This window comes from Thalassophryne amazonica, chromosome 8, assembly GCF_902500255.1.
Source record: "Thalassophryne amazonica chromosome 8, fThaAma1.1, whole genome shotgun sequence".
Taxonomy (NCBI): domain Eukaryota; kingdom Metazoa; phylum Chordata; class Actinopteri; order Batrachoidiformes; family Batrachoididae; genus Thalassophryne; species Thalassophryne amazonica.
In genome coordinates this window covers 8,626,600-8,637,943 of record NC_047110.1, presented here as the reverse complement: position 1 = coordinate 8,637,943, position 11,344 = coordinate 8,626,600, and the positions used below count along the sequence as shown (strand labels likewise).

The 11,344-nt window shown below is 42.6% G+C and overlaps 1 protein-coding gene across 1 annotated transcript in view; it reads left to right on the top strand.

Moving 5' to 3' along the window:
* The first annotated feature begins 10,126 nt into the window (after positions 1-10,126).
* Positions 10,127-11,344, top strand: part of meak7 (MTOR associated protein, eak-7 homolog) — a 48,002-nt gene continuing 46,784 nt past the window's right edge. The window contains exon 1 of the mRNA XM_034175723.1: positions 10,127-10,132. The gene's annotated coding sequence lies outside the window, so the exon portion shown is untranslated. The remainder of the gene's footprint in view (positions 10,133-11,344) is intronic.

The window sequence follows — 11,344 nt, the reverse complement described above, 5'->3', positions numbered from 1 at the left end:
ATACAATTAAATCTTTTCTTCCCTACATTTTGTGCACCAATCTGGGACATTGCTGTCATATTTATTTAACTGGTGTGATATAAGTTCACATTGTCCATTAATGTTGTAATAATCTTCATCTTGAATTAACTGTCAGAGTGCAAGTTTTATTCCAAATATGTTTCCATTCCTCTGGTGAGATCTCATCCGTCATGGCATTTAGACTCATCCTAATGAAACTCCTGAGTTGAAGGTATTTTTAAAAATATTCTTAACTATGTTATATTTACTTTTAAGTTCTTCGAATGATATATTATTGGAGTCAGGTAGATACAAGTCTTGAATCTTTCTCAGTCCCTTGGATGCCCATGTTTTAAATACAGCATCTGGCCTCCCCGGAGTGAAGTTTTGGTTTCCCCAAATTGGACTGTAGTAAGACAACACATTAGGATCTTTCATGAATTTTTTCACCTTAAACCACACTTGGATCATATTTCTAACGATTGGGTTGGCAGTTTATTTGATTAATTTTGACAGTTTATCTGCAGAGGGGCAGATTTAAATTTTCAGATTCCATTTCAGTCCATTGTGGGATGTTTCTTACTGCAAAGTAGAACTTAATTGTCCTTAATTGTGCAGCCCAATAATGCCAGCTTGTATTTGGGCTTTTCAAATCTCCCTTATCATAAGATAAATGCAGTAATGACAGTCTAACTCTAGCACAGTTATTCTCCCATATAAATCCTCTGAATAATTTTGAAATTTTCTGAAAGAAATCCTTGGTTGGGAAAGAGGAACATTTTGAAATAGATACAGTGTTTTAGGCAAAATCTTAATTTTCAAAATGTTCATTCTGCCAATCATGGACAAGGGACCATTAAAGGTTCATAGTTAATTTTAACTGTCAAATCAAGTCTCGGCCCAATTCGTATAAGTTGACTACCACTTTAAATGGAGAGGCCCCCCGGAAGCAAATGTTCTGTACTTTCCTCATTAAGTAGAAGGATTGAGGATTTTGTGCCATTAATCGTGTATTCTGAGATGCCACTAAACCAATAAATTAATTCATTCGCTGCCAGCTGTTTTCAGAGCAGAGAGCTCTGAAACCATTTTTGAGCATTGAGACTGATTTTTAAGGAGGCAGAGAATATTGAATTTTAGGACAATCTAAACACCAAAACTACCAAAAGATAGGGTAGACTCTTCTTTCATCAGTAAAAAAAGTTTGTTTCTACCTTGTTCCGTTCTTCAGTAATAAGCAGTAGAACATAGGATGGTTTCACCAAAAACAAGTTTTTCACCACAGAAAAGTGTTGTTGACACCAATATTTTCAGCTTTAGTGACACCTTACACATCTGAAAACTGGTTTCCTTCAATAAAACGGAAAAAACAACACTTAGAAAGGGCTTTTGATTCCAAAATAATGATGTACGAGGTCTGTTAGAAAAGTATCCGACCTTATTATTTTTTTCAAAAACCATATGGATTTGAATCACGTGTGATTACATCAGACATGCTTGAACCCTCGTCGGCATGCGAGAGTTTTTTCATGCCTGTCGGTTACGTCATTCGCCTGTGAGGAGTGAGGAGTGGCCCACTCTCTCATTGTTTTTTCATTGTTTAGGAATGGCTCAGAGACTGCTGCTTTGTTTGATAAAAAAATTTTTCAAAAACTGTAAGGCACAACTCAGTGGACACCATTTGATAAATTCAGCTGGTTTTCGGTAAAAATTTTAACGGCTGATGAGAGATTTTGGTCTGGTAGTCTCGCTTTAAGGACAGCGCCTGACGGCGATCTGCGCTTAGAGGCGGCAGCGTCTCGCTGTTTCAAGTTGAAAACTTCCACATTTCAGGCTCTGTTGACCCAGTAAGTCGTCAGAGAACAGAGAACTTTCAGAAGAAGTCAGCATGAGGAGTTTATTCGGACATTCCATTGTTAACGGACATTTTGTAATGAAGGAACGTGCGGGCAGAGTCGCATGTTGGGCCGGACCCGACCGCGGGGGGTCGCGACAGGAAAAACACTTCCGTTGGAAACCTTAACGGGCAGGTTGGAACATGCCCAAGCTGTTAAACAATTTCTCAGTTACTCATTTGTTGAAAGCCATCAAAAGCCGCCTGAATTTTACAAATGGTTTTCAACACGGAGGTGTTTTTCCTGTCACGGCGCACACACATTCGCCGAGTCGTCACGGAACCGACTCGGCAAATTTGCGCGCACGTCTTTCATTACAAAATGTCCTTAAACAGTGGAATGTCCACATAAAGTCCTCATGCTGGCCTCTTCTGAATCTTCTCTGTTCTCTCACGACGTCCTGGGTGAATTAAGCCTTAAATTAGGATGTTTTCAGGTCGAAACAGGCCGACGACGGCGCCTGGAAGCGCTGCGCGACGTCCCGCTCCGTGGGAAGTCCTTACAGTGACAGAAACACCCCATAATCTCTCATCAGCCGTTAAACTTTTGACCGAAAACCAGCTAAATTTCTCGAATAGTGTCCACTCGGATATTCCTCACAGGTTCAGAAAAAATTTTGAACAAAGGAATTCAGCCGAGAGGGCTGAACCACATCTCACTCAAGGCCTGCCCACAGGGAAATGATGTCACCGACACGCGTGAAAAAACTCACGCATGCGCACGAGGGTTCAAGCATGATTGGTGTAATCGCACGTCATTCAAATCCATATAGTAAAAAAAAAATAAAAGTGTCGGTTTCTTAACTAATACACCTCGTATTTACAAATGTAAATAGTTTTGATTTTTTGCAAAAAAACAAAAAATGGTACATCAGGTATATATGCATGTACTGTATGCTGTTGCAGCTACAGTGGTCCCTTGCTATACCGCGGTTCACCTTTCGCAGCCTCGCAGTTTCGCAGATTTTTTTTTTTTTGTGCAATTTTGCATGCTTCTTTTTTTCTTTTTTTTTTAACAGTGCATTGTGTTCTGCGTCCTCATCAGGTGGGCCGTTCGGCATCACCGCGATTGCTCTCGCTGCCTCCGATGCGCTTACTGAGTCTGCGGGCTCGGTAAGCACTGCAGTGGGCCACTCACACCCCCCCACTGTCTGCTGTGCGGAGCTGCAGCCAAAATCTGGCAACAGGTCCAGAGACTATGCTCGCTGTTTTGATGCAGAGCGCTCCATCAGCCCACAAGGATAGAATTCAGCAGCGTTGCATGGTCTCGGGAACCGCAGCCGCAGAGCTCCATGGCCACTGAGAGAAGTTTGTATCTTTTTAATGACTTGGATTCTTTGCGGGTCCCGCATCCGTCCCGCAACGGTAACACCGGAGGCAGTGAGCAAAGAAAGAGCACGCGCATTGTGTTCTGCATGTGTCTGTTTATAAGAATCTTCTCGCCCAGAATAAAAAAAAAAGCGCCAACAGCTACCCTTAACTGTGTTCTTCACTCGGAAGAAGACACCTGCACCGAGGTGTCACTCAGTGGAGAAACACGCTGCGGAGCGGGGCCACGACGAAGAGGCGCGGTCAGAGGAACTGTGAAATACTGGTCAGTCACTATTAATAATTTCTTATGTGTCCAACCTCGTAGGTTAATCGTTAAATTTAAATTTGTTAGTTCTAAAAGCCATCATAATTATTTATAGGAAAACGTTCTATTTTTATTTCTCAAACAAATGTTTGGGCCTGAAAACAGGTTTTGATCTTTGGTTTCATTCTATAATACTGGTCTTATTTTTCTACTATGTTTTGAACTTTGAGAGTGTTTACACAGGAGAGAAAAGTGAGAAAATGTGTGTAGTGAGGGGTTTTACAGCCTTAAAACATCTATAATAATTGTAAAAAATAACGCTGACTACTTCAGAACATAACTCCCGCGATAAACGAGGGACCACTGTATAGCCTAATGAATTTAGTGTGTGTGTGTGTGTGTGTGTGTGTGTGTGTGTGTGTGTGTGTGTGTGTGTGTGTTACCACCTGTCAGATCCCGTTATTATTTTTTTAGATACACGCGGCACACGCTCACCCTCCGATGAGTGCGTTTGTGTACTAAAAACCAGCTCTCCGTCTCTGGGGTCCGACCTTCGTGTCTCCACGGGTATTACCCGGCAGGGCTGCACAAAGGCTGTTCAAGCTGGTGGCGAGGAGATTCGACTAGCCGCTCACTGCCTCCATCCGGACGTCCACCCCGCTGACGCTGATCTCGCACCCCGGTCGAATAGCCTTCTCTGGAACCAGGATACGAGCCGGCCACGCCCGTTAATGGCAGCTCTCCTCTTATGGATCAGGGCTCTTGGAATGTTGCTAGATTTTGAATTTAGTGACTCGTACAGCGAGTCCCCAGGATGCGTTAATTTCATTAAAAACCAGACTAACCTTTTAGAGCACTTTTTGATGTTGTACACCCAATAAACTTTAACTTTTACACCTTAAGAAGCATCAATAAATCCAATGTCCGAGCCTTAACACTTTAACTGCATGCTTGGAAATTTATTGCAGGTTTTGCAAGTGCCGACAACATAATCAAAATAGGTTATATGATGATAATTTCACAACAAAAATTCAAATATAATCAGAATAATGATTGGCAGAGATTTTTGTTTTTGATTCAATAATGCTGTCTGATCTCACTTTGACTGGACTGGATTAACTTCTTAAAAATTTTTCTAGGAGTGAGGGAAGGAGGTTTTTGATGTTAAAATCCCCAGTTCGATGAACTTGATTTCCTCTTCATCAGCTATTAGTTGTTAGCTGACCACGATCCTTGTGTGATGTTGTGATCCTTCAGGAAATAAATCCACATAAGAGTTTATTCCTTCTTCAATCAACCAAAAGTTGATCTAATCCATTTTGGTATGATGTGATGTTCCTTGAGAGAGAAAACGTTGAAACTTCCTCACTCAGACTTAAGGCCAGTGATTATTCTCCAATGCTCTGCTACTCCGTGACTGTACGGCCTGAGTGGGAGTTGAAAACTCTCTCAAATGATCTCTTATGGCTCCAATCCTCTCACTCCACGATTCCAATTGCTGCTCACAAGATGGTCAAGTCTTGTGATCTCCTCCTAGCAGGGGAGAAGTGACAACAGCACCTCTCCCTGGAAGAATAACCCCGTTTCCTGGTGTTTTACAGTTTATATATGAGCTTGATTCTTTGTATTTAGATTAGCTTGGTTACCATGGGGATGCTGGTGACTCAAAACCTCCTCCCTTCTCCGTCCCTTACTGGAAGCCATCTGCAGCCCTTTGCCAGTAACTTATTTCTCAAGTTCCTCTTTTCTGTTAACACTTCAGCTTTTCTGAGAATTCATTCTTTTTAAATCATTTCTTTAGAATCACATCAATCATATTCAGTCATTTCATTACAACTCTCTTTCACATAAAAACAATTCATATGATCATATACAACATTTTCATTCCTTATTATTCATTTAATATTTTATCATCTTAATCATTTGATCAGTTGTTTATTATCAGCTCTTCTGGCCTCGCTTGCGACATCACTTAACTTCCTCTTTCTGACTGCACACTCTATCAAACCAACTTCTTCACTTCCTCTTCTGACTCTGCACTAAAAACAACTTCTTCACTTCCTCTTTCTTCTGACTGCAATGAAAAACAACTTCACTTCCTCTTTCTTCTGACTGCAATGAAAAACAACTTCTTCAATCATTCATTTCACTTATTTGTAACATACTTTTTCTAATCAACTCTTACTTTTATTACATTAATAGTTCATTTAATCATACTTGTTATGTTAGGATCATTCTTAGATATTACTTTTAACACATTAATACTTCATTTGATCATACTTTGTCATTTTAGAATCATCTTAGACATATTCCATCGTCTTCACCACTGAGTTCATTCCATGGGCCTCCCCATCTGCAATGGAAAAGTCCGGTATGACCTCACTTACTCCGGGAAAGTACCAAACACTGTCCAGTTTAATCCAACAGCATGTATATTAATCCCATGGCACGTACTATATTCCAAGATGAAAACAAGCTGAAAGCAAGCTTAAAGTCATCTTTCTTGACACACCCCTACACAGAATAGTTCCTCTTTGTGTGATAGTCTGTAAAACACTCTCCTGCATGCAAGGGGACGCAACACGACCTGCACCACATCTTAGTCTCACTGCGCCTGCCCCTGCGCGTGCAGACCCTACACCTCCTTGCTGGCCTTATCTTCCTGCTGGAGAGTGTCAGGTGTTGGAGCTTGTGTCTGTGGAGGTCTCCATCTAGCCTGGTCTCTGGGTCAGTCTTATATGGTGCTCTCAGTCGGCCTTACTCCACGTCCCCACCCCCCTCAACCTCCACATCTGAGCCTTCCTCTTCCTCCTCCTCTACCTGCTCTCCCACCTCATCCAACCCCTCCACATGTCCCTTTAGTGTCCAGGACTTCACTACCCTGTGAATGAACTCCAAGAGGGTTTTACACCCCCTGGGTTTCTGGCTCGGTACAGAACATAGGCGTTGAACATGCATAGCTGGAGGAGATAGTCTACAAACTTCTTGGGCCAGTTTAGTGACCTTTGTATGAAGGGGTAGTATGCAATATTTTGGTCCAACTTATCTACCGCATTCATGAAGGAGTTGTACACAACAATACACTCTGGCTTGAACTGAGTAACCTTGACTTTTTGTCCCTTCTGCCACACATCAACCCTCTGCATCCCATCTTGGTAGCAGGTTGTCACCATCTTCACCAACCGTTTGTCCTGCCACACTACTACCATCGCCCTGTCATTGTGCCATACAACTTTTTCCCCCACCTCCAGGTCAGTCTTTTCCAACTGCCTGATGATCTGAGGTTCCCCCCTATTCTTCCTCAGTGTTCCACAGACATTGGTTTGTGCTTCCAATAAACATTCACACAGTGGTACAGAATTGTAGAAATTGTCCATATACAATGTATAACCATGACCTGAGAGATGATCAAGGAGAGAGAACACAATGTTTGGCACATTACTAGCTTCCCCAATATAAGGCTTCATATTGAAGCAGTACCCTGTGGCAGAGTCACACAGTATGTAGGATTTGATTCCATATTTCACAGGTTTTTGTGGGTTGTGCGCCCTGAAAGATAGGTGCCCCCACCACAGCATCATACCCTCATCAATGCAAATGTTTTCCCCTGGATGATACAGCTCCTTGCACTTTTCCACAATGTAATCTAACACTGGGTGAACTTTGTACATTTTGTCAGTAACATCCTGTGATGCATTATCATTGTAATGAAGAAACCTCCATGTAATCTGAAATCTGTTGCTTGACATGGTCTTGCTGAAATAGGGTGTGGCATCGACCTCTTCCACACTCCAGTACGTCGTCTGACGAGCAGAGAAATGTTAAGAGAGGTGCACATAGCACTTTTCCTGCACATTCTACTGTTTATGGAGATTTTGTTATGAAAAGACATGCGGAATTCGCGCATCAGGACGGAGCCGCTCATGGCGCGGAACAAAAGCACCTCCATGTTGGAAGTCTCACGGGACATGCCCAGCTCTTCCACCATTCGGAAGATTCAGATGGCTTTGGGTGTCTTTTCAGTCGAGTGAGTATCCAAGAAATTGTCGAAGAGCTGAGCATGTCACATGTCCTGTGAGACCAACACTGAGGTGCTTTTGTTCCGCGCCATTAGCGGCTCCGTGGCGAATTCCTCCGCTCCTGTTTTCATGACAAAATCTCCTTTAATAGTGGAATGTGCAGGAAAAGTGCTATGTGCACCTCTTCTGCCATTTCTCTGCTAGTCAGACGACGTCCCGGATCAACACAGCATTCAGTTTGGAAATGATCTGGTCGTTTCAGCCTGTCAATCGCCGCTCGGAGCGCGGCGCCATCCGCCATTGTGCGCCGTCTTTAATCCCGTTGTAATGGTCCTTAATCTGTGTGATCCCCATAAGATCTTCACCGAAAGCCATCTGAATTTTCCAAATGGTGTCCACCTGGCTGTCTCTCACAGTTTCTGGAAAAATTTGATGCACCGCTGCTCCAGCCGTTCAGACATTTCCCTCACAATGAAAATGCGACGAGGGGGGAGGACCAGTGCTCACTCAAAGCCTGCTCACAGGCGAATGACGCAACCGACAGGCGTGAAAAAACTCATGCATGCACACGAAGGTTCAAGCTTGGCTGATGCAATCACACGTGATTCAAATCCATAAGGTTATTGCAAAAAATAAAAAGGTCCGTTACTTTTCTAACAGACCTCGTATGTATGTATTTATTTATTTATTGCTGTGGTATGATGTTACCTTTTTTCCTCACACTGCCATCAGGCATGGGAGTGTGCTCTCTGCTCGATGCACAACCTGTAAATTATAGAAAATACATATACAATTACTGGGCTATAAAATATATGTGTACATAGGTTGTTTATTGCTGCAGTGTGATGTTGACAATTTATTTTTTACCTTTCTTCTTCATACTGCCAGGAGTGAGATCATAGAGATATATACTTTTATCATGAATTTATTTATTTTGTTCATGCATTTATTGTTGTGGTAGGCTATGATGTTAGTCGAAGTTCAGGTAATGTCCCAATCGTGGGAAATGAAGCAGATCAACCCGGGCCACGCATAGAGAGTAGGCCTAGCTCACAGCGCTTTTCACTACAGCCACAGCGTAGTTCTACAGACAGTAACGGCTCAGAGGAATTTAGCGAACCTGACCTGGATTGTTTGGATGAGTGGTTGCCGACTGTATCACCCAGAAGCAGCAAAGCCTCGTCGATGCTCCACGAAGACGTGAGGAAAGTAAGAACTAACTTTTGGTTTGATCGCTTGATTTGTTCTTCCCATCCCTCCTCTCAGCTCTCTCAGTTCATCTACCACCAGTTAGCCTAGGCTAACAATAACATATCTTGCCGCTAACGTTAGCCGAAGTAGATGTAAGGGATGTAAGATGTAAGGGAATTTTCAATTTACAGATAATGCATCCAGGCAATCCAGCAGAGCTCATACTCCTGTTGTTGACACTGCTAAGAAGAAAGGTTAGAAAATAAAAACTATTCTCCTCATCATACTGCAACAATTTTATTTGTATAAATGTACAGTGGGGAAGTATTTGATCCCGTCAGTTTTGCAAGTTTTCCCACCTACAAAGAATGGAGAGGTCTGTAATTTTTATCGTAGGTACACTTCAACTGTGAGAGACAGAATCTAAAAAAACAATCCATAAAATCACATTGTATGATTTTTAAATAATTCATTTGCATTTTATTGCATAAAATAAGTATATGACCCTCTACCAACCAGCAAGAATTCTGGCTCTCACAGACCTGTTAATTTTTCTTTAAGAATCCCTCTTATTCCTGCAGTCTTTATCTGTATTAATTGCACCTGTTTGAACTTGTTACCTGTATAAAAGACACCTGCTGACACACTCAATCAATCACACTCCAACCTGTCCACCATAGCCAAGACCAAAGAGCTGTCTAAGGACACCAGGGACAAAACTGTAGACCTGCACAAGGCTTGGATGGACTTCAGGACAACAGGCAAACAGCTTGGTAGATGACAACTGCTATGATTATTTATTAACAAGTGGAAGAAATACAAGATGACTGTTAATCTCCTTCGGTCTGGGATTGCATGCCAGATCTCACTTTGTGGGGTAAGGATGATTCTGAGAAAGCTCAGAACTACACAGGAGGACCTGGTCAATGACCTGAAGAGAGCTGGGACCACAGTCTCAAAGATTACATTAGTAACACATGATGCTGTCGCGGTTTAAAATCCTGCAGGGCAGCAAGGTCCCTCTGCTCAAGCCAGCACATGTCCAGGCCCGTTTGAAGTTCACCAGTGACCATCTGGATGATCCAGAGGAGCCATGGGAGAAGGTCATGTGGTCAGATGAGACCAAAATAGAGCTTTTTGGAATCAACTCCACTTACCATGTTTAGAGGATAAGAACATCCCCAAGAAAACCATCCCAACCGTGAAGCATGGGGGTGGAAACACCATACTCTGGGGTTGCTCTTCTGCAAAGGGGACAGGACAACTGCACCGTACTGAAGGGAGGATGGATGGGGTCATGTATTGTGAGATTTTGGCAAACAATCTCCTTCCCTCAGTAAGAGCATTGAAGATGGGTCATGGCTGGGTCTTCCAGTATGACAATGACCCCAAACACACAGCCAGGGCAACTAAGGAGGGGCTCCGTAAGAAGCATTTCAAGGTCATTTCAAGGTCCTGGAGTGGCCTGGCCAGTCTCCAGACCTGAACTCAATAGAAAATCTTTGGAGGGAGCTGAAACTCCAAACCTGAAAGATTTGGAGAAGATCTGTATGGAGGAGTGGACCAAAATCCCTGTTGCAGTGTTTGAAAACTTGGTCAAGAACTACAGGAAACAGACCAAGAAACATGACATGAAATACAGTCATAGTTATTCATGTTGGCGCAAATGATGTTAAGATGAAGCAGTCAGAAATTACAAAAATCAATATAGACAGGACTTGTGACCTTGCTAGAAGGTCATGTCGGCATCGATTAATAGTTTCTGGTCCCCTCCCCTCCCGGGGTGGTGATGAGGTTTTTAGCAGGCTGTTATTGTTAAATAAGTGGCTGGCACAGTTTTGTACACAACACGGTTTTGGTTTTGTCGATAACTGGCCTTCATTCTGGGGCCGGTGTGATCTGTTGATGCCAGATGGCTTTCACCCTACTAGAGAGGGAGTTGCCATCTTGTCCGCGAATATAGATAGGACTCTGCAGGGAGGGTAACACTTGGACTATACAGCAGGTCACAGAATATGGGATGAATGTGGGTGTGGGATCCACTAGTTTAGCAGGGAATTTAGTGCGGACAATCCAAGGTTCGGGGGGGAGATTTATCAGATTGAGACTGTGGCCTGCTCCTGTAGATGTGTTCGTAGAATTTCCAGGGGGATATGTTTTTCAAATTTAGTACCTATTACTACATTGGATGACATTGGAGTCGAGGATGTCCTGCTGGTTGTTCCTGCTGTATTAAATATTTCATGTCTGATGCTTGCGATCCGTGTGAAGTGTGTCAGGCCTAAACCTATTTTTAGGTATCTTAGAAATGTTATTTTGGAACCACCCATAAACCCAAATAGTCCAATTGCCAACTCTGCCAAGGTCCTTAGTTTGGTTCTTATAAATGTTAGATCATTGTCTTCAAAATCTATGTTGATCAATGATTTAATTGTGGATCACCATTTGGATATGATTGAACAGATACCTTTCTCTTATTCTCCTGTTGTCCGTGCTCATCTTTCATTGAAAGCACCACTTCCACCTACAGGGTCAGTTTGTCAGTACTTACACTGTATTTAGAACTCTGATATTTATTGACAAGCTTTGCTAGGTCGCTTCCTAGCCCATGCTGTTGAAAAACATAATTGACGTCTTTAGACATCTTTGGCAGTCAACGGTTGT